Source organism: Tenrec ecaudatus, chromosome 17, assembly GCF_050624435.1.
Source record: "Tenrec ecaudatus isolate mTenEca1 chromosome 17, mTenEca1.hap1, whole genome shotgun sequence".
Classification (NCBI taxonomy): domain Eukaryota; kingdom Metazoa; phylum Chordata; class Mammalia; order Afrosoricida; family Tenrecidae; genus Tenrec; species Tenrec ecaudatus.
In genome coordinates, this window is record NC_134546.1 from 4,311,207 (window position 1) to 4,334,825 (window position 23,619).

General features: G+C 43.0%; 1 long non-coding RNA gene across 1 annotated transcript in view; it reads left to right on the top strand.

Annotated features, from left to right (window-relative positions):
• The window catches only part of LOC142430881 (uncharacterized), a 46,170-nt gene extending 22,551 nt beyond the window's left edge, over window positions 1-23,619 (top strand). The window contains exons 2-5 of the long non-coding RNA XR_012780671.1: window positions 4,017-4,184; window positions 4,854-4,931; window positions 13,401-13,627; window positions 22,524-23,619. This is a non-coding gene — a long non-coding RNA (uncharacterized LOC142430881). The remainder of the gene's footprint in view (window positions 1-4,016; window positions 4,185-4,853; window positions 4,932-13,400; window positions 13,628-22,523) is intronic.

Consider the following 23,619-nt stretch of genomic DNA (forward strand, 5'->3'; position numbering starts at 1 on the left):
CTTTTCCATTCTCTAACAGAGGGAATCCCCAGATTATAAACGAATCCCATTCCTAAATCTGTGTTTAAGTCAAATTTGTATGTAAATTGGAATACTTAATACAGTTTGTATCTAATGCCAGCTAGTCAAATGTTTATCTCAGTACACAGTACTGACTGTACCTTTGTATGCACAGAAAAACACTAAAATGTGTCTTGATACGGTAAAAATATAACATTGTAATATAGTAATAATAGCAATAATAATGTTCAATGTGTATTGCAAAATAAAATTTCAAAAACATTATATGTATTTAGAAATTTTTATACTAGGTTAGTTCAGTCAAAAAATATTACTATAGAATTGTAGAAACTTCTATTAGACAAAAATATCAAAATGTACAATTGGCATTTGTCAACATATTCTCCCGCTAGGTCCGCGGTTCTCTACCTGTGGCTCGTGACCCCTTTGGGGATCAAATGACCCTTTCCCAGGGTCGCCCGATTCCTAACAGTAGCAAAATTACAGTGCTAAAGTAGCAAGGAAAATGATTTTATGGTTGGGGGGTCACAACACCACGAGGAACTGTATGAAAGGGTCGCGGCCTGAGGCCTGAGGAAGGCTGAGAAACGCTGCTCTGGATCTATAGACTCCTGGAGGTGTTTGCATCTCTGACCCTTCTCCCAGAAATGCTTGGCTTTCTGACTTTTTGCCACCGTGTCAAAGCAGCAACTTTGCCATCTCAAGGGACTAAAACACGTTCCTTTGGAAAGGCGCTATGACTTTCAGGAATAAAAGTAATCCAAAGAGGCAAGATCAGGGCTGTAGGGTAGACAGAGTAAGGCTTCTCCACAAAATGTTCATGAACCTGTCTTTGCTGCCTGTGTTAGCTGCATGATTTTATGTCAACTGCACACTCATGGCCAGGATGGAGTCCAGCCTGTCAATCAAGTGGTAGCCTGGTCGCATCTCCTAGGGGTGTGGGCTTTTATTTAAGAGTAAAGGACTTTGGGAAAAGTTTTCTCTGCCCCTCCACCTTCCAAAGTGCTTCAACTCTGTCTACCTCAAGGGGTGGTCCCGTGTGGGCCACGAGATCCTGAGAGCTGCTGGCACCCTGACATTTTCCACCAACCCTGCGTCTGCACATTCTGTACCCACTGCCCGTGATCTTTCTGCTTCCCAGTTCACCACTGCATCACTGGCAGGCAGCTACGCGCGTCTGCAAGAGGGGCTTGGAGACGAGCGTCAGACTGAGGGACTTGAGTTGCCCTGCGCTGGGAGGTCTTCTTGATAGGTAATTCTTAATATAAAGCTCTTTGCTAGACATAGATAAGTGTCACTGGATTTTTTCTAGAGCAGGGGTAGGGAACTGTATGCGGCTCTTTCAGTTCACACATGTGGCTCTGAAGTAAACTTAAAAGTGAAAATAAAACTATCACAGCTTCATTTATAAAAATGTTCAAGGATATTACTCATATAATGGTGATTTCATTTGCTTGTAAAATATATTTATGGCTCCCAAATAATTTTTTCAATTGCTGTAAGGGACAGAATTAACTCCTTCATCTCAAAACTTTGCTGACCCCTGGCTCTGGGTGACTGGCCCTAACATACTCCCCTTGAAGAATGAGCAGCTGCATTATCTTGATGGAGAAAAAAACCTTATTTTTTAGAAACACTATTTGCCTTTTCCTTTCCAACACAGCTTTCCATTTTCTTAAAACCTCTTCCCAATCAGCCCCCTTGATGGCTCTGTGGTATTTGAGAAAAATCTATCCAGACTACCCCATTGGGACCTTGAAAAGCAGTTGTCACAATCAGAGATGACCTCTCTGCCTTGAATGGAACTGGCTCAGCAGGCGCTCTTGGATGCCACTGTTGTGACTTGAAGTTTTGTGTGATGTCACTACACTGAGACTGAGGCGCATATCTTAATGAGAAAACTTGTCTGTAGCCAACTATGGGTCATCGAGACTTATTTAAACACATTCTCCTGGTAATAAACCCATGCAGGTATGCACTGGAATCCTAGTGGCCATACCTAATGACTTACCCTTATATTCCAGGCCTTATGGGGGTTGGTTTGTAACGAAAGGTATACCTCAGTAACCCAGGACTTCCCCAACTGATCTATACCTGTCCTCATACTTACTGTACTTGCTCCTCCCACATCCCAAAGGTGAAGATTTGCTCCTCCTGATTAAGACCCACACTAGGTATGCTTTAGATCTCATGAGATACACAATGCCCAAGAGTGGGTGGTGCTGCCTACAGGTTGAAGTCTGCACTGTGACCGCGAACTGCTTGTTTGTAAGTAGGAAGGAATCACAGTGCTGTATGGTATGTACACAAGTAACAGGTGTTTACTAAGCTATTGAGACAGGAATTATAGGTCATCAGTGTACTGCACCATTAGATACCTGGTGGCACAAATGGATTTATACGCAACGACACGAGCGGTACCTGCTGCTGGGGGGAACTGCTCTATCCCTGCATCCCATTATATGTTATATCCTGCATGGAGAGGGGGGACTGCTCTATCCCTGTATCCCGTTAAATCTGCCCTATCCCATTATATCTGTTACATCCTGCGTGGAGATCACAATTTCTGAACTCTGTTATACCGCTGTACACCTCTAGGTCAGCAGTTCAAAATGCTCAGTTGCTCTACAGGACAGAGATGAGTCTTTCTACCACTGTGACAAGTTACCCACATGGGCTGTTCTAGTCAGCCCTATAGGGTCACTATAAGTCAAGGTCTTGAGAGTTTGACTATAACCTTATGGGACCACAGATGCTTATGTGGCTGGATGTTGCCCAAATGAATGCTATGAAGTGGAAGACTATGGAAGTTTGTATTTTTGGTGAGAAATAGTTTTTCATTCCCTTAGGATGCCTATGCCTGTGAGCCAGAGATCTGGGACATTTGCCTTCAGATGTCTTCTTGAACCTGGAGTCTGGAAGAAACTAGTTTCTAAAAGTTATGTTTGAGTCAAACTGTTCTATCCTAGTGAAACTGCTGTTCTCTTTTTAAAAATTCAATCAGTTTTGGGAAAGAGAGTCAAAAAAATCAGACTCTGGGCTATGTTTTAGAACAAAACAGTATTTAATTGTTCTTCAAGATAACGCCGTATGAAATCCTGAACACAAAATGTTTATCATCTCTGTTCCAGCACTTTTCCCATGGAAATGCCGGTAAAGTTGGGTGCAAACGTTTTAGGGCATGCTCTCGTTTCTGGAGCAGTAGATACTGTGGGCAAGACGTAAGGCACGCAGATGGGTGCTGCCGTGGTGGAGCACTGGCTGAACAGCAGGACGTCAGCTGTTGGAACTTCCAGCTGCTCAGTAAGAGAAACGCCCACCCATCCTGTCCCTGGGAGACCCTGCAGTCTGTCTGCCTCTAGAGCAGCCGTTCTGAATCTTCCTCCTGCCACCGCCCTTTAATACAGCTCATGTTGTGGTGACCCCAACCATAAAATTATTTTTGTTGCTGCTTCAGAACTGTAATTTTGCTACTATTATGGATCCGACGAACCCTGTGAAGGGCCATTCGATCCCCAAAGGGGTTGCAACCCACAGGTTGAGAACTGCCGCTCCATAAGGTCACTATGAGTCAGCACTGACTCAACAGCCTATCGCTACAACAGCAGTTGACATGTTACCCTGATAGGCAAATTGTATATTAAATACACGTAAGTCCATTTCTATTCATGTGATTTTGTTTTGCCAGTCGTGAGGCTGATGCCCTCTCATTAGACTTCATTTTTAATTTAAAAATACTTTTGCTTATGCATTTTCTGAGGTCGCCGAAAGAAGTGATATTACCCTTGGATGGTATCATTCTCAATGTATTATGATTCTAAACTATTGGTTTTTATTTTTCTTCTCTTGTCTTACATATTTTTTCACTAAGGTGGCTTGTCTTGATTTGACAGCATTGTATTAAAATGTGTTAGCATAGAGATATGTTTCTGTCCATTTCTTCTTTGTTTTATGACAGGTTTTCCGTACGTATATTGTCATTCTGGCTCTTTTAGGTGGCACTTAATACCAATCACCACCTGAGGACTCACCTGAAGTTGGGTAAGATTAAGCTGTGGTCGCAGCCCACAGGGACACTGGAAGAATACGACCAGAGGCTGAAAACCAAGAAGTTCATTTGAGGAGGAAAGACATGACCACACCATCTGTCAGATGCGAGATCTGTAAGAATCAAAATTAGTTCGGTGTCATCTAGTCAAAGAAGAATGGGGAGATAGGGTGAGTGGTGGAAAAATAATCGGTTATCTGGATGATAACTGGGCATGTGTTGAGAGTAAATATGAAGACTAGGCGTTTGAAAGGATTCTGGGAGTGCGGATTAACAAGATGCCAGGGAGCAGTAAGACTGGGCTTGCATTGCAGAGAAGTACCTTATCGGAAAAGGAGGGCCCAACTACTCTTTTGTAGGGAGAAATGGGATCCAAAGGTCTTTAGCCCTGGTGGTATATTGGGTTATGCAGTGAACTGCCAACGTCTGGGTCAGCAGTTTGTAACTACCAGCCGCTCCTTAGGGGGGAGAGTGGAAAACCACAAGGGCAGTTCTACTCTGTCCTGGTCAGTCAGAATCGAGTCGATGGGAGTGTGTTTGAGCACTATAGTGTCTTCACTCTTCATTGAACCTTGTCACAAGCACTCCGCTGCTAAGAGAAAAGTCTGTGATTGGAATCAGGGGCTCTAGGGAAGTACAACTTGACAGTAGCAAACCCTGTGAGGCAAGTGTACCCTGTCCTACATGCTTTATGATTTGGAATTGACTCCATGGCAATAAGTTTAGATTTGGGGAGGTAAGGTTTCAGGGAAGGATTGTTCTAAACTCTATTGCTTTTTTGCAGAGGCGGGGGGGCGGTTCGTCACGATGACTCCAACGCAGAGTGACCCCTTTTCACAGAGTAGAACCAAATGTACAGCAGGTGAGATTTCTGGATTGTCATACTTACAGAAATGGATGGGCAGCTCTTTTGCCACTGTCATCTGCTATTGATTGTTTACAAAGATCGACTTGATCTTAATTATTTCCAAAGACAAACTAGTCTGCACATGTCCAAAGGGTCATCAATATATTCATGGGAAAATGGACTTAGACAATAAAAATATAAAATATAAGCTTTATTCCCTAATACAACTTTCATGAACATGAAGACACTTTTGTCAGTGAGCACTAGCATCCATTGAATCCATAGCCAAAGAAGTGAGGGTCGCTAGAATGCCAGTGCAGTCTTCTTTTACGTTATGAACAGAAGGAAGAAGTGGGGGCCTTTAAGGATGCTTTAAGATAAGGAAACAAAACAAAGTTAGAAGAAGCCAACTCTGACCTGTAAGGTGGATGCCTAGTGATTTCCCATTGGAAGCGTCATGGAATTGTGGCCATTTAATGAAAGGAAAGACCAGGGACATTGTCAGGGTAGAGAATGAATGTCTGGTGAAGCTTACCTGGGCGTTTCTCTGCTAAAGCTTTCATTAACGTTCTCAAAACACCTTTTTACTAAGCAGGTGTTATCATTCTATGATCTTCAGCAAAGTCAGTAAGCCTTGAATTGAATAAAAACAAGACTTACTGCCACCAGTTTGATACCAACCCATAGCAACCCTGTAGGACAGGGTAGAACTGCCCCTGTGAGTTTCCAAGACTGGGACTGCTCACTGGAGCACTGTTGGGAACCGGACATAATCAGCCTGGCAAAACCGACTCCATACTGTCTGCCCGGCAGGGCTAAAGCCACATCACCTCAACCTTATCTTATCCTGACACACACCAGATGGCCCACCCTTGTCTGCTCCAGCACCAGACATTCCAACCACAGACTTGCGGCCGCCTGCCCTGGGTGCTCTACACCCCCGCCCTTCCTTTTTTTTATCTTCCCTTGGAATTCCTTTGTTTGCCTCACCCTTTAAAAAGAGGCTTGTGTAGCAATAAACTGAGACCTTGACAAGAATCTGCTTGGTCTCGCTTCTCTCTCTCTCTCTCTCTCTCTCTCTCTCTCTCTCTCTCTCTCTCTCTCTCTCTCTCTCTCTCTCGCCCGTTTCTCTTTCAGGCTGGTCCCCTTGGAATCCCTCGAATAACTGAGTCCCGCTGGTCGGGGCAGAGCACAACTACAAAACCCCATTATTCTCCCACCGGTGACCTCAAACTGCTGACCTTTCAGTTAGAAGTTAGCAGCCTAACACATAACCACTGCATTACCAGGGCATCCCCCAAAAGTGCCGTGAGTGTCTTAAATATCTGTTGCTCAGCCACTTTCGCTTTGACTGGACCACTGCCATGTCTCTAGCCATTGCTTTGATGGTCCTTTGTCTTTCAGATTGTACTGGGAGAGCTAGGTTTTCTTTCCTGCTACAAATCCTTGCTTAAAAATTCCAGTGAAAACTCTGTTCTTGTCTACAGCGGTTCTTAGCACAAGTTTTGGTAACTATGAAGCAGAAAGTTCACTCCACTTTAAGTTTATGGTCAGAATTGTATCAACTGAGCCGGCTGAGGAATCCATGGTGCTGACAATTGTTTCTGCAGCTCATCACTGGTCCTCTTCAGTCGGGGCCTGAGTGAGCTTGTTCCCGTGGCAATCAATGGGATGGCGCCATTCCTTTTCGACACCCGCTTCAAGTGAGATCTCTCCGTGTACATGACTGATTTCTCTGGGTCCTTGTGCCCATGAGTTTTTCATAAACAATGTTCCTACCCAAATTTCACCATAAAGTTGATGTTTACTCGTACATCAGTTGTAGCAGAATTCTTGTTACGCTGATAGGAGCTTTCTGAAGTCTTTAACTTTTAGCATCTCAAACTAGATCCTATTCAGCCATGTTAGAGCAACTTAGTATGAGTTCATTTCAGTGCAAAAAGCATTTAAATCCATGCAGAGCTTTTTCATAACATGTATTTTCCGTGAACTTTTTGAAGACCCCTGCGGATGTGCGGGGTATGTAGCTTGTGACTCTTGGGGTTTCTACAGGTAGCTTACAGGTTTCCTTCAACAAACAAGCTTTACCAGTGCCTAGCCACTAACTGCTGCTCCTGGTGCCCCCTGCTAAATATTTAGTTCTTTCTATCGCGAGTTTGAGTCTAGCGTTAGATCTTGAACTCCACCCCCACCTTGTTATATCTTTGCTTGTTGTTGCTGATCTACTTGCTCTGTACCTTCTAACCATATAAATTCATATTCATGTTTTCTTTGTTTGTATAGTCAGTATATCTGGGACCATTTCTCAAGTTTAACCTCCACATTTAAAATTTGGTTCTATATAGTTATAAACTCATTTTATGTGCCTAGAAAGGAATTGATGTCATTTTGTTTAGCATGTTTTCCATCTCATTGTACTTTCTTCTCATCTTGTCCTGTTAATCTCAGGGGTGGATTGTGGGTGCCACTTCACAATGTGGTGAGAGAGGAATTTAGCCTCCTCACCGTGGCCTGAGCTGCTGCTAATTTGGGGGTGATTTTTCTGGGGTGTTTGCTGGAGTGGCTATTGTCTAAAAATCCCTTTGGTTGGAGAAAAGAGACTTATCGGGGCTTTTTGAAATACATTTAGTTTTTAAGTGCTCTGTAACAGAAACCCCCAGCCGTGGCTATAAAGGCAAAAAATCTAAGTGTGAACTCGGGACATAGCTGTACGGGAAGGCCCGTGCTCTGTTGGCTCTAGGGAAGATTCATGCCCCTTCCAGCATTCCCAGATTCCACGGTGATCTTTATGTAGCAGCTGACTGCTCTGGATTGCATGGACTAGGTTTGGGTACACCCGACATGGACCATGACCTCAGTAGCATAACAAAGAAAAGCCTGTTCTCAAATAGGATTGTATCCACAGGTCTAGAGGTGAACACTTATTTGGGGGAGAGACGATTTCATCCAAAATGTATACCCATTGGTATTTCAAATTTTCTAACTTTTACCAGAATATATTAGAGGGAACTCATCAGCATGTAATTCCTTGGGACGAAAGATCCTACTTAGTCCGCCGTCCTCTCTTGGCCTCTCAGAGCCTTCTGCTGACTTGACTGTCCAGGTCCAGTGCCTTTACTGGCCTGTACTTAGAGGAATGGGGAAAGAGCATTGCCTGCATCGTGCAGGAAGCAAACAGCCAGGTTTTGCTGAAATTTTAAAGAGAGGTTTAGAAAGCTGACGAGGCACTGACATATATAAACTCTTTGTCAGTAACTTATTTCAAATACGGCCCTCATGTTCTTGTTTGCTTTTACCTTCACTAGCCAGATGTATTGGTGAAAGCCAACCACCGCCACAAAATGCGCCTGTACAATCTTAGGACATTTGACATTTTAATTCCATAGTTAGTATAAAAATTATCTTTACTGCTTTCCCTGCAGTACAGCACTTGGCCCTTTGTCTTTCAGAGGCCTACTAGCCGTTAATCTGCTTTAGCAGCTTTCAGTGGGTTTCCATTGTGTCTTGCCACTGCGTTTTGACTCCTGTAATTTGAAAACTAAATGCAAACTGCAAAACCCAATCAATCTGGTAGTACTCTTTTAATATCAATTTTTATATAATTAGCCCTCAAACTGTGTTCAATTACTGACGATTAATCTTATGCACTTTGAGGGACAACACTAATTTCACAGTGAGCAGCATTTCAACGGAAGGCGGTACAAGTACCACAGGGAAAACGTCCCTCCCTCAGGAGTTATGCTTTATTGTCACTGACTGGAGAGTGGAAATGCTTTCCACTGGAATGCGTTTTGGGGCCCACATTTTCGTTAACTCTAGAACAATAGAATTGTGTAACAAATACAGGAGTAGAATCACACATATTTTAATTACAGTTTTCAGTAAGATGGCCAGGCTTTTGAAAAAGATCCTGGAGAGTCTGGTTTTGATGATCCATTAGCTTTAATTTTTTATTGGGAATTGGGTGAAGGTTTACAGAGCACATCGGTTTTCCATTTAACAATCCATATACATTTTTTAATGTCGTTAATTGCAATGCTCACGGAGGAATATTGCTTATCCCACAGCCTCTGTCAGGCTCCTTGCCTGACTCTTCGGAACTTTGCGCGGCGCTGAATGCTGCCCTTTTGACCACAAGGGCCATCCTTAAGGTGTGCCTACCACTCACTGTTCCTTTATGGACCTGCCTTTTGTTTGGCTGCAAATCAGGCCACGGGTGAGCTCACTTCCAGGCCCTATGAGTGACTAAGGGCCATAGTCTGGGCGGTCCACCAATCTCTCTCTGACCAGATGAGATGTTTTATAAAACAACCTTATTGGCATATAATCCATACATCACACAATCTAATCACTCACTCATCTGTGTGCTCCTCACCACAATCAATCAATTTCAGAACACTGTCATCTCCCGCTCACTGTTGTTAGTTCCCTAGTTCCCCCAAACCTCACCTGCCACGGCCCTAGGGGATTATCAAGCCACTTACTCTCCCTGTGGATGTACCTGTCCTCGGTTTCATATCCAGAAAATCATTCAGAACACAATCAGGAAGCAAAACACAAAAAGCCCCAAACAATGACAAAATAGAAAAGAAAGTAATAAAAACTGAAAATGTTAAAGTACATCAAAAGGGATCTCAAAGGATAAGATGTTATATTTGAGCCTGATGACATCTGTCATAATTGACTTTACATTAATCTCTGCTGGATAACAAGGCTAGTCACACCCCTGAACTACAGTCAGAGGGAAGTCACTGGAGGCTTAATCCATGTGGAGACCCCAAAAGTGGATTTGGGGCATCCACTAGCACCCCTAACCTTCTGCAAACCAGGTCTTCACAATTTAGGCCCTGATATTATTCCCTTCTTGGGATTTGGATTTATTTGCAATCCTTGGATCATGCAGGCTGATGTGCTTCTTCCACATGGACTCAATTGACACTTGACTGCTTGTTTTAAGACAAATCTTGAAGATCCAAGACGCTATTCTTTCTGATAGCCAAGCACCATCTACTATCTTTACCAAACTTCACTCTAGCACTCATCTTCAGTAATCTCTTCATGGGGGGATTCAGTAGGGCCATGTCATAAGAACTAATTTTTCTTAGATTGTGACTAGAATTACAGACTATCTTTTTTATGATGTGGAAATGCGTTGTACATTTTATCTGGCTCTATCCAGGGCTTTCTTGTAGTGTGGTCCCTTTCAGAGCCGTTGGTAGTAGCTAGATGCTATCTAGCTTTGGTCTTAGGATCATAGAGATGAAAGGCCAAGTGATCCATTAATCCACACGAATAATTGTTTCCATGCATCTGCAGTTTTCTTTCTTCTGGACAGAGAGAGACCAATAGTTGTAACTCAGGTTGTCACTCATGAGCTTTTAAGAACCCAGGCATTGCTCACCAAAATAGGATTGTAGGTTTCTTGTGCCAACATGGCTCCCGTAGGAACATGTGGGTGGAGTTTGGGCTGTCAATCAGGTCACAGCTTGTTTGGAGGGCAACTGAGATAAATGGATCTTTGGGGCTGGCCCCTCTCTCTCTCTCCTTGGTGGTCAGACAAGCACCCTGCTTGAGTTAGCTGCTCGCTTCAACCATGTGCTGTGCTACCTGTGGGCCCTGCAGTAATCTGTTCTACCTGGCCAAGGCAACCTGTGAGCCACATTAGACTGCCTTTCTTTGCTGTGCTGCTCCACGCCCAGACACCGCCCCACCCTACTGGGTCTGCTGCCTGTGGACCAACACGGCACCTCCAGCCTGCCATTTGGCATTGCTAGAACCTGAGGCTCCATTGGTGCCTGAAGCTCCATTGGTACCTGAGGCTCCATTGGTACCTGCTTTGCTATGCTGCCACGCTGCCAAGCTACTGGCCTCTGCTATGCCTCAGCTTCTCATCTTCCTGCCATTGCCACCCCACCCTGCCGGGTCTGGACCCTGCTGGCAGACTCTTGCCTGAGGGCAGATTCCTCTGCCTGCTTCCTTGAACTTGGACCAGCAATGGGCATGAGTTGAAGCACCTTCAGTATATTAGCTGTCTCACAAAAGTGAGTTGAACTGAGTCCTCTGTACTGCTGTGTGGACTAATTAGTTGTTGTGTTCCTTATCTATCTATCTATTTATCTATCTATCTATCTATAATCATAAGGACCCTGGTTTTGTTTCTCTAGAGAACCCTGCCTAACACAAGGATGAAGAACATTTTGTGGTAGATTATGTTACTCTAATTGACTTTGTTTTGTCTAAGATTGTAGTCCTGAGCCCCTAGTCCCTGGGACTTGTTCCCTCAGGTTGTTTCATTATAGCTAAGCAGTTTTCTTAACTTTGTCACCTGAATGCTCTACCACGTGCATGGATGTCTTTGTGGTATACTGCAGAAACATCAAGGAGCCCTGGTGGTGCAGTGGTTAAGCCCTCAACTGTTGACGGAGAGGTTGGGGGTTCAACCACCAGCCTCTATGAAGGAGAGAGAAGTGTTGGTTTGCTCCTATGAAGACCCACAGCCTTGGGAATCCATGGAGCAGTTCTATTCTAACCTGGAGGCTTGCCATGAGTCCCAAGTGACTAGCCAGAAGTAAGTTAAGGGTTTCCGTATGGCTGCAATGTGGATACTTACTCCGTTGAGATTGACTGAGAAAGCAAGCAATGAAACCATAGCAGGACGAAGAATGAGAGTACTACAAGTACAAGACTTATTATACACAATTCCCTTAAAAACCAAGAAATTCCAAAAACTAGTATTTATTTAGTCGGTGCTTTTCAAGAAAATTAATCCTAGCATGACATGATTATTTTTAAATGGATAACTTTATTATTTTTAATATACCCATTCTTAGTGGACAAAGTACTCTATATTTTATGACTAACTCATGCACCTAAGTACCTTTATATCTAAAGGTATCATTAATGTGAATCATGCTAAAATAATCTTAATTTATTGTTCTAATATTTCTAATAATTCAAAGTCAAATACTTTGAATAAGCTAAGGGTTGAACTAGCAATATTGTCACAAAAATAATTAATACAAGTTGGATTGTTTGCCGAGTGTTTAGCAAAAAGTGCACACGCGTCTGTTTATTTTGGTCTTTCATGACTTTGACCTTTCAGATACTTCTTGTTAGTAATTGGGTGATGAGGAGTTGTAGTCAATTTTAATGTTTGCATTTTATACTCAGATATGCAAATCAATGAGCACATTATAAATTTTTAAAATTATAGGGACAATTTATAGTGCAAAGTAGCATTGCTCTGGGGGCTGAGCAATGGCCTGGGAACTCCGAGCTATGCATTTTAATTTTGGTTAGCTCTCAGTGTGACCAGAGGTGCAGTACCCTAATCTCCACATGTCTTGGATTATTCATCTATAATATGTATGTGACACTTTCCTTGTTGAAGTGAGAAATTACTATAAAACAAAGTAGTTTAAATGATCTAGCTAGCTAGAGATTGACATATAGAATTTATACATATATATCCATGTTGTTATTGTCACCTGCCATCAAGTAATTCTGGTTCATGTGGATCCTGTGAACAGCAGGACCGATTACCATCTGGCTTTGTGCCATCCTCACAATCGCTGCTGTTGGTACCCACTGTTGCAGCCACTGTCACATCAATGCAGCTTGTTGAGGGCCTTTCTTTTTTGCTGTCAACTTGTTCGGGTAGGGCTCCAGAAATCGCATCTATGTATATAAATGTGTGCATACAGGCAGTCCCTGACTTGCGACACTTTCAAGTTATGAGAAACCACACTTGCCACCGACTTTTTAAATGACATCATAACGTTGGTAAGATGTGCTGCATATGACGCCTCAGCGCATCATTTGCTGATGCGGTCCACAGCAAATAGCCGTGGAGGACCATATCTCTTCTGGCTTGCCTATTTCCACAAGACACGGGTCAGACGGGCCCTCACAGTCCACCTTTGTGTGCCTCCTCTGACAGCAGCCACTCCTCCCCGGCCACTCTGCAGTCACTGGCCACACGCCCGTGCCACACTACGTCTCCACAGGGAACAGCGCCGTCAGGCGACCATCACGGGCCTCCTCCACCAGCTGAGGCTCTCTCTGCTTTTCAGCCTCTCAGTCATGTGGTCCCTTGGGGCCAGGGGAAAGGAAGACAGACCACCTGTCATTCTGCTCCATGGTTCTGTCATCTCAGGCTAGATAAGGAGAGGGCACCCCATAGTCTCGGCAGTTGCTATGCCGCCCCTGTGATGCATGTGGTCTGAGTGGCTTCTGCTGCTTCAGAGAGAGATCTCCAACATGCTCTTCCAAGGTCCTCAGGGCATCTCACTTCTCTGACACTGCTTCAAGGAATGGATCATATTTATATCTAGGGGGTGGTGACAGAAACGCACCAATCTCCTTTGTACTGTTACACACCCCCGGTTTGCATTGCCCCACTCAGTCACCTGGTGGGAGTTATAGAAGAGCCCGATTAAGAAATTTCACTCCAGCACATGACCCATCTACCATTTTCACCTGCAGATGTTCAGTGTTGAGACTGAGTCTTCAAAACACTGCTATTTGGCAGACTCGGGCAGTAAAAATGAAAGAAAGGGAGAACGGGATATCGACTGACTTCAGAACCGACTCACCAACTCGCCTCAGCGTGGAATCCTGTCATACAGCTGGGACTGGCACCTGCACAGAATACTCACACGAGCCGAGCTCTGCTGGGGCTTCCTGAGCATTGTGTTGTGTCATGGACGGAGGTAAGACAAGGCACCCTGGGATGAGAACTATGGAAGCCACCAGATCTCCAAAAGTGATCTATCTAGAAGTTTTATTGACGAGCACATTAATAAAAACCCAAAACTCACTGCCATCGAGTTGATTCAGACCCATAGCAGCACTACAGGGCAGGGCAGGGCAGCACAGCCCACGTGGGTTTCAGAGACAAACTCTTTATGGGAAGAGAAAGCCTTGTTTTTATTCCTGTAGAGCAGCTGGTGGTTCCGAACAGCTGACCTTGTTGGGAAAGTCACGCCGCCCTGGTTCCTGGCATAAAAAATAAGAATCTCTTGGCAGCTGTTAGGTACTTATGTGGAAATTTGTTATCGAATTAACTTTATTCCTCATTTAGTATTTTCATCAATGCTATATATGTTTTCTAAGTATATGAACAATGCATTTTTAAAATGCTTTGCTAGGTACACTCCTTAAAGGAGGCCTTCATCCCCCTCCTTTGGACTTGACAATCCCCAGGTTTCCTTTAGGCGCTTAAACTCTACACTTGGAAAAACAAAAAAATCCATACAAAATAATTCAGCTGTATTTTTAAACTCACCTAGTTGTTCCTCCCTGTTAAATGATATGCTATATCCTGAGAACCACAAAGTACATAGGTGCAACTGGTGAGTTGATGATGGAATTTGAGCCTCTTTACTTTTCCGGATATTGAAATATCCATCTTTTTCGTTTAATAAATAGCTCGGCACCAATGCACTTCCGCAGGGAGGCCGTTCTCCGGTGGTGGAGCGCTGCAATTTGGGGTCCCAGTGCCTTCCCAAGCCTCCCTTGCCTAGTGAAGCTGATATTCAGAAAGCTCCAGCAAACCAACACCTGCTAAACATAAATCATATGCAGAACTGTACAACTGGACAAGCTCAGAAAGCTGTAATAGATCACATCCATGAAGACCCTCACAATGAATTAAGAAAACCTTAAACTTATTCCTGTAACCTGACAGGTAGTCAGCTGACTGACTTATCGAGAGCTGTAATGTGGGAATTCGACTGAATGCCAGATGACTTCTAAAAGTCCAATTTTAAAAAAGAAGAAGAAGAAACGGCAGTTGATGATAAACACAGGGAGGGAGCCTGACAAGGAAAAGGCAATAAGTACGTTTTGAAATAACACAAGGGTGAACTCATTTTTTACACTATATTCTCTTTCTTTTGTTTCACCCAGCCAGCTTGACAGCAAGTAGTAATGTCTGACTAGTCGCAAGCCTAATACCAGATGCCAGTTTGAACAGGTGCAAACACAAAGCACAGAACACTTTCATTTGGAACATCAGCTTTCCGCTTTATGGATACGCTTTGTGGGAACTCACCTGCTAGGCTTCTTATGATGATTTCCCTGCTCAAGAGAAGTTCCATTTGATGAGCACCTGACATATGCCCTCGGTCAGTGGAAAGGGTTAAAGAGAACAATGACCAGCTAATTTATCCGGGAGCCTAAGCTACTTCCAACAGTGCACTGTCAGGAAAGGACATAGTGCTGGAATTTGGAGACGTCTTTCTGTGCCAACCTGCCCATTACCTGTGCTCACCACCGAAAAATTATCAGAAGCTACAAAATCCTTTTGCCAGTGAAAGCTAGTGGAAATTGGCACGGCCAATCATGTATGGCCAGTCAGCATGAGGAACTCAGACAAACAGGCAGCTTGGGCCATGCAGTCCTTTGGTAAACTGGATGCAGACAAACGGAGGCACATAATAGCCCGCCTCTGTAGGTGGTCTCTGTTTCATTAGGTTTCCAATTGATGGTGCTGCACAGTAATCCGAAATGTGCGATGGTACATCACTCTCATTTTTCATTAACACTCTTTCACAAACGCACTGGAGGCAGGTACAAAACAAAGATTTTTCCTGGCTTACGTTTATCCTTTGGGGGGCCATCTCATACACAGCATCACTGCTGGGTGCTTTGTTTCTGCTAGTTTAGAGTCGCCTTAGAGACTCCCCACTGTTTGAGATGATCAACTTCCTTAAGGAGGTTGTGGAAATAGAGGAAAAGCAACTAATCTCTGAAAGACCGTGATTTAGGGACACCCTTTTCTCGGTATTGATGAATAGTAACATGCCTACTGAATTCCACTGGGACAAAGAAAGGTAGAGAGGATGCTGGTGAACGATTGAGGAACATCTCAGAGATCTTAGATCTCCGTCCTGACTGAATCCCTTATTTTCATTTCATCAATGAGGAAATGGAAGATCACAGTGGGCCTGGCTTTTCTAAGGCAATGCAGTTATTGAGAACAGTTAAGTCTGGAAGGCAGAGCCTCTGAGCCCAGGTGATTTCAGTACATGATGCTCAATATGGAGAAGTGGAAACTATCAACAATCACACAGTCCACATCACCTACTTATGACTCCATTGTAGTTTCCACACATAAAGTTAATTCAAGATAACTCTAAAATGTCCTCTAATGTATAACTCTTGAAGGTACCATTTAGCATTATACTATAGTAAACACCCCAACCCTGAGTTTTTCTTACTGGCATTACAACTCGTTAACCTCCTTGGTAAGTCCTTTTATCTTGAATTTTGTTTTTGAGTTCCGTGTAGCCTTTGCAATGGATATTAGAACCTAGAGATCAAGCACAGAAATGCTAATTAAGACATCACAGTTGTAGTCATTAATTTACTACAAGTGTTAGGAAGGAATGATACCACCACTCCTCTGTTAGTTTGATGGCTTCTGTATGTGTTGCTGAGACCATGGAAGCCATGACACTGGTATTTCAAAACAGGGAAGGTGACTCGTGGGAGGGAGGCAGAGTCATGATGAGCAGGAGTGAGTCAATGGCAGTTAGCCTTTTGGTTTGGGAATCAGATTAAGACAGTATGAGGAAGAACCTAGTAATCGAAAACTAAGTCCAGTGGGAACCTGATGAACAGCGTGCGATATCGTGCCAGAACATCAGCCTATCAAGAAGGAAGACAGTCAAACATGATTGGGAAAGACCTGTCTCCTTAGGGGGAGTGAAAATTTATGACTAGGATGGAGCAAAACTCTTGGGATTTTCATTTGCTGGCATGATCCAACTGAAACAATAACAAAAAACAGCTGCAGACATCCATGAATAATCAGAATGTGAAATATATGAAATATGAATGCAGTAAAATTGAAAGTCATCGAAAATAAAATGGAATTTGTGAAGATAGCTATCCTAGGAATCAGTGAGCTAAGTAGTATCGGCTATTTTGAATTGGACAATTGCATGGTCGTCTATGCTACAAACGGCAATACGAAGAGGAATGGCACAGCACTGTCAAAGAGAGCATTTCAGGATCTGTCCTGAAGTGCAGTGTTGGTGTTAGCGACAGGACGGTACTAAAAAGTCTACAAGGAAGACCAGTTGGTATGAGTATTATTCAAATGTAAACACTGATCATGACAATAAAGATAAAGAAATTAAAGATTTTTTAAACCAATTTCTGCAGCCTGCATTTGGTCAAACATGAAATCAACATTCATTGATAATTACTGGTGGTTACAATGAAAACACTGGAAACAAATAGAATGGGCTTGGTGGTAGAAATGGCGCCATGTAATAGACTTTGTAAGGCCAACAAGCTCTTCATTGCAAACCTTTCTCAACAACGCTGTCAATAATTATACACATGAATCTTGTCAGATGGAACACATAGCCAGCAGATCAAACACATCTATAGAAAGAGACTTTGGGGAAGTTCAATATTATCAGCCAAAACAAGGCCAGGAACTGACTATGGATCAGACCATCATTGGCTCATATTCAAGGTCAAAGAGATGAAGAACATTCAAACAAGTCCAAGAGTCAAAGTACCACCTTGAGTCTATCTCATCTGAATTTAGAGATGATCTCATGAATGGATCTGATGCACTGAACAGTCATGACCAAAGACCCCAGATGAGCTGGAGAATGACATTAAGAACATTAAACACGAGGAGAGCAAATGGCCATTAAAAAGACAGGAAAGAAAGAAGAGACCAGAATGGATGTCTAGAATTTGCTCATGAACATAGATTATTTAAAACTACCTGAAGAAACGATGAGCTAAACGAACTAGAAGATCTCTGAAGACAAAGTAAGGTAGTGCAGTGAGGTGTGCAGTGACTAGGAATTAGACCATTAAGCGAGAAGAATACACCAAGCATTTCTAAAGCTGGCTAAAGATGAAGAAAAACTCAAGCCTTCCGTTGCAAGATTGAGTCTTTTATGAGTAGCATGTTGAACCATGAAGGACGCGTCAAAGGAAGATGAGAAGAATTCTCAGAGTCCAGACATCAAAAAGAACGGCTCACCAGGCCTGCGCCTCCCACCAGACTGGGGCACAGGCAGTGACACAGACTTGCGCCTCCCACCAGACTGGGGCACAGACAGTGACACAGACTTGCACCTCCCACCAGACTGGGGCACAGGCAGTGACACAGACTTGCACCTCCCACCAGACTGGGGCACAGGCAGTGACACAGACTTGCATCTCCCACCAGACTGGGGCACAGGCAGTGACGCAGACAAGAGCTCTCAGTAGAGGAGATCCAGGGAAGACAGTCCTGCCTCAAAACAGTAACCGGAGCAACGATTCCAGGAGGACAGAGAAAGGGACGGGGGAGGTAGGGAAAGGAGGGGGAGTGGATGGCAATGACGGCAGAATCATCCCCCTCGGGAAGAACACCAGAGTAGTAGGTGAAGGGACAGAATGGGTAGTGTAAGATAGGTATAAATCATGATAATAATACATAATGTATTAAGGGTTCACGTGGTGGGGTGGCTGGGGGTGGGTAACGGAGGGAAATGAAAGAGGAGCTGATATCAAAGGCTCAAGAAGAAAGATGCTGTTTAGAAGTTGTTGTTGGCAATAATTGTACATGTTCTCCCGAGATATCAGATGTCTGGTTATTATAATATATGTAAGAGTCCCTAATAAAATGATGTATTTAATAATAGATAAATAAGAAAAGCTTTTATGGGAAAAATGGTTCAATCATTTCAAGAGTTAGCACGTGAGCAAAAACTGATGGCATTAAGAGAAGTACAAGCTTCATTGTAGGCCTTGGCAAAAACCACGGCTTCAGGAATCGATGAAATACCAGTTCCAAGTCTTCAAGAAAGACATGCAAACCTGACATTGCTTACCCATCTATGCCAAGAAATGTGTAAGACAGCTTCAGAGTAAGATGGAAAGAATTCAAATTTCTGGCTATCCAAAAGAAAGACCATCCAACAGAGACTATTAAACAATATCAGTCATCTAACATGCAAGTAACTTTACTGAATTTTTTTTTAAATTGTTAGGGCAGTATATCAACAGGGAACTGGCAGAATTCAAGTCAGATTAAGAAGAAAATATAGAATAAGGAGTATCATTACTTTGTCAGATGGACCTTTATTGAAAACGGAATACCCGACAAATGTGTTTTATTGAATATGCAACAATATGTTGCATGAAGCACAGCACACTATGGATAACAGTGTGAAGAATGGGATTCCAGAACATGCGCTTGTACTCATGAAGAAACTCCACAAAGACCAAGAGGCAGCTATTCAAGCAAAACAAGCGAGTATCACATAGTTTAATATCAAGAGAGGGACCAGGGTTGTATCTTTTACCATCTGTATTCAATCTGCGTACTGAGCAGACAATTGAACACGTTTGACTACGTGAAGAAGACCATGGCATCAGGACTGGAGGAAAGCTCATGAAGAACGTGGTGCAGCACCAGCCTGTGTGATCATGAAGTGTCAATGGGATCAGACCAGGCATCAAAGAACAAAAAAAAAATCTTATCATTGTGAATGAGGGGGAAGTGCAGAGTGGAGACTCAGCCCATCTGTAGGCAACTGGACATCACCTTACAGAAGGGTCAGGGACGAGACGAGCCTGTCAGGGTATAGTATAGCAACAATGAAACATATAACTGTCCTCTAGTTCTTTAATGCTTCCTCCCCTCCACTATCATGATCCCAATTCTACCTTACAAATCCGGCTAGACCAGAGGATGTACACTGGTACAGATCAGAGCTGGAAACACAGGGAATCCAGGTCAGATAAACCCCTCAGGACCAATAATGAGAGTAGAGCTACCAGGAGGGGAAGTGGAAGGTGGGGGAGAAAGGGGAACTGATCGCAATGATCTACATATAGCCTCCTCCCTGGGGGACAGACAACAGAAAAGTGGGTGAAGAGAGACACTGGACAGAGTAAGACATGACAAAATAATAACAATTTATAAATTGTCAAGGGGGAGGTGGGAAGGGGGAAAATGAGGAGCTGATATTACAGGCTCAAGTGGAAAGAAAATGTTTTGAGAACGAGGATGGAAACAAATGTTCAAATTTGTTTGACACGATGGATATATGTATATATGGATTGTGATAAGAGTTGTATAAAACTATTTAAAAAAAAGAAGTGCAAAAGACAAAATCCTGCTTGCTGTAATCAAAAGGGCTTGAAGCATTTGCTGATGGAGATAAAAGACTACAGCCATCAGTCTGGATTGTACCTCAAAATAAAGCAAACGAAAAAGTCTCACACAAGACCAGTAAACAACACAGTGATAAATGGTGAAAGGATTAAAGTTGTCAAGGATTTATTTTACTTGCATCCATAATCTACACTCATGGACAAAGTAGGCAAGAAGTGAAATGCTCTCTTGTAAACATTAAAAAACAAAAATGTTCCTTTGAAGATTAAGATACCTCTGTCCCAAGGCCTGGGCATCTTAGTTGGTACAGCACTGGGTGGGCTGCTGCATGGAAAGTTGGCGGTTCCAGCCCGCCGGACATTGTGTGGGAGAATGAGGAGGCTGTCTGCTCCCCTACAGGTGTGCCGTCTGGAAACCTGGAAGGAACAGCGCTGCGTTGCCCTGTGCTCAAATCAAACCCATTGCAGTAGAGTCGATTGGGTAGAGCTGCTCTTTGGAGTTTCCAAGAGTGTAACTCTTTACGGGAACAGAAAGCTTGTTTTTTCTCCCCCAGAGCTACTGGTCGTTTACCAGGGCTGCTGTAGATCACTGTAAATCCAAATCAATTTGATTAGAATCGGTGGTGGTGTACAACCCAAGTCACAGGCTCTGATACACATATAAAAGCTGGACAATGAATAAAGAATATGAAGAATTGATGTTGAATTACAGTGTTGGTGGAAAATATCGAATGTATCATGAACTGCCAGAAGAATGAACAATCTTTATCTTGGAAGAGATAGAGTCAAGATTCTCCTCAGAAGACAGAATGGTTATAATACATACTCACTTATAAGCTGGCACCTAATTTTGCCACAAAAAAAAAAAAACAACGGGGTCTTTTCAGCATGAAAAATGTGCTGAAAAAAATTCGGCTTGTACTCGAGTATCTATGGCAAATGGTTCCTCACATCCATGGGACATATTACATTATCAGGAGGGATCAATAGCTGGAGAAGGACATGTTTAGTAAAACAGCTCACGGCCATGGAGTCAATGTCAACTCATCATGGCGCTCTAGGACAGGGTTTACGTGCTGCTGGAAGTTTCAAAACTGTAACTCTTTACAGGAGTGGAAAGCTCTGTCTTTTTCCCTCAGAGCAGTGGCTGGTTTCGAACTGCTGACTTTGCAGTTAGAAACACGTAACCACAACACCACCACGGCTCCTTTGCTTGGCAAAGTAGAGGATAAATAAAAAAGCGGAAGATATATCCTAGGTGCACTGACACCATGATGTCAACGGGGATCTCAAATAGAGCAGGAATCACCCAGATGACACGACTGGACTGTTGGCTGTGCACGGTTGCTACAAGACAGAACTTCCTCCGCAGCACCTGACGTCAGCAATATTCTCTCCAGAGAGTGATGTTATGTGGATTAGCAGTGATTCAGGGATACAAGCATCACGTCTTATTTGGGGTCCTCGGGGTTTCCTGGACAATACACCTCAAGTTTAGCCATCCCCCATCTGCCAGTGTGGGCTTGCTTGCTGGAACAGCACTGAACATGTTTCAATGGAGATGCTAGACAAAGGTGGGATACTTCTGAAAATCGACCAATGAAAATCCCGTTAATTTCAAGGGTTCAGCCCACAAGCTAATCATGGGGATTGTGTCGGACTGGGCAGCATTTTGTTCCATGAAAAATGGTTGCCATGAGTTGAGGCCTACTTTGACTTCAAAGACGGCAAGAACAGCAGCAACAGGAATAAGGAATCACAAGGTGAGGCAAGGGCAACACAGGTGGCAGATTTTGTTCTTTGTGCCATTGTCTAATGACATGTCATGTAATCAAACATTCTTTGCAGTGTGGCTACAGTTACTTATCATCTTTATTGGAATAATACCATTTGCTGGAATGCAGCAGAGTGTGAATGACATGGATGTAACTCTCTGCTCTCTTTAGTGAGTGGTCTTTTGATTTATTTATTTTTTAATCAGGGTCATATCCCTTACATCTGCTGTGGGGATAAGATGGCCTCCGAGATCTTCGTTCATGTTTCCTCTTCAACAGGGAGAAAAAGTTTGCAGGAAGTCAATGGGCTCCACTAGAGCTGAGAATAGGGCTGGTTTTTTTCCAAACTCATGGATTATATAGAGATTTATAAAAATAAAATAAACCCTTACCAAATTCTGGTTTGTGAAAGTCTGAGGACTCTGTGAAGGTAACCGACTTAAGTATATTATAGAATGAGACAAAAATGTGGTGCCCATCATTCTATCAGGAACTTTAAAATTTAAAAACCTTAGCATCACAAAAGACTTCTGGTATAGGTGAGGCAAACCTTATAAAAAACATGAAAAGGAAATATGCATTTAGAATTTTATTTAATAATATTAACGAGCGGTGAATGGAATAGGTTCTATTTACTATAAATTTTCATTTGCACTTTCTTATCTCAGTGACTTTTCTCCTTCCTTGCTTTTAGGTCATGAAAACAAAGAGCAGGAAGCTCTCTCAAGGCTAACAGTCAGAGCTGCCTGGTTGAGAAAAAGGTTCGGGTTGTAAGAAGACCCTGAAGCGAGGATCTTAAATCAAAGATTCAGCAGGGCATCTGAGTTTGCATTTCAGAACTCCCTGCCTACAGCAGTGGCTTATGTGCTACGTTAGATTGACATATCAACACTATGAAGAAACATCCCCTTACAACTTCTAATGGCATTAGGCTGTGGGTTGTATACTGCAATTGCCAATAGAAACTTAGTCTATTTAATTAAAATCATAATTCTACCCCAAAACCTGAAACTTAAATTTATCTACCTATTTGACTTAAGTATTCATTCCATATCCAGCAGTGAACAAAATATTTTAAAATAAAACAAGAGAATACTAAGTCCCTTGTCACAGGCTGATTATATCCCATTTCATGTAAGAACTATAATAGGATGCCCCAAATAGGTATACAATTTATACTGCACATATCATTCACAGTGCTTAGGTGATTTCACCAAGACATAGCATAGTGGTGAGGAATTGTCGAGAAACAAGAGTGAAATTGCCATCGCCCTCCTGTCTTCAGAGAAGAGAGTGGGTTTGGCTTACCTTGTGGACAATCCATCCTTTGGAATCTCCATTTCTGAAGAACTGCAGCTGGCAGTACGTGAGGTGGCTACTCTCTTTTATAAAATGTACTTCTGTGTTCAAAGTCAGAAGCTGGGGAAAATCAGATATCTCCTTCAGCCAAGCGAAAGTTCAGTGATAGAAGCGAAAGTCGATGGAATTTGCGAGCGCCCTTCCCTCTTTGTGCTTGGGCAATGTAAGTACATCTCGGCCACAAAGGAGAAAATTAAAGGAAGACCTTCTCACGAATCCCCTCTGAGTGTCAGGCGCAGCGCGACCAAGCATTGCATCCCTGGCATCACTTACTGTTAATGTCCTACCTCTGGGGGGTGTGTGGGGGGGGTGGCTATGCTGTTTGGTTATGTTTTGTTTTAGGGTAGGGTGCTAACTTCAGTAAAAGATTAAAAATAGGAAAAAAATTGATTGTAGTGGCATAGATACCTCTGAACTGGACTTTTTGTTTG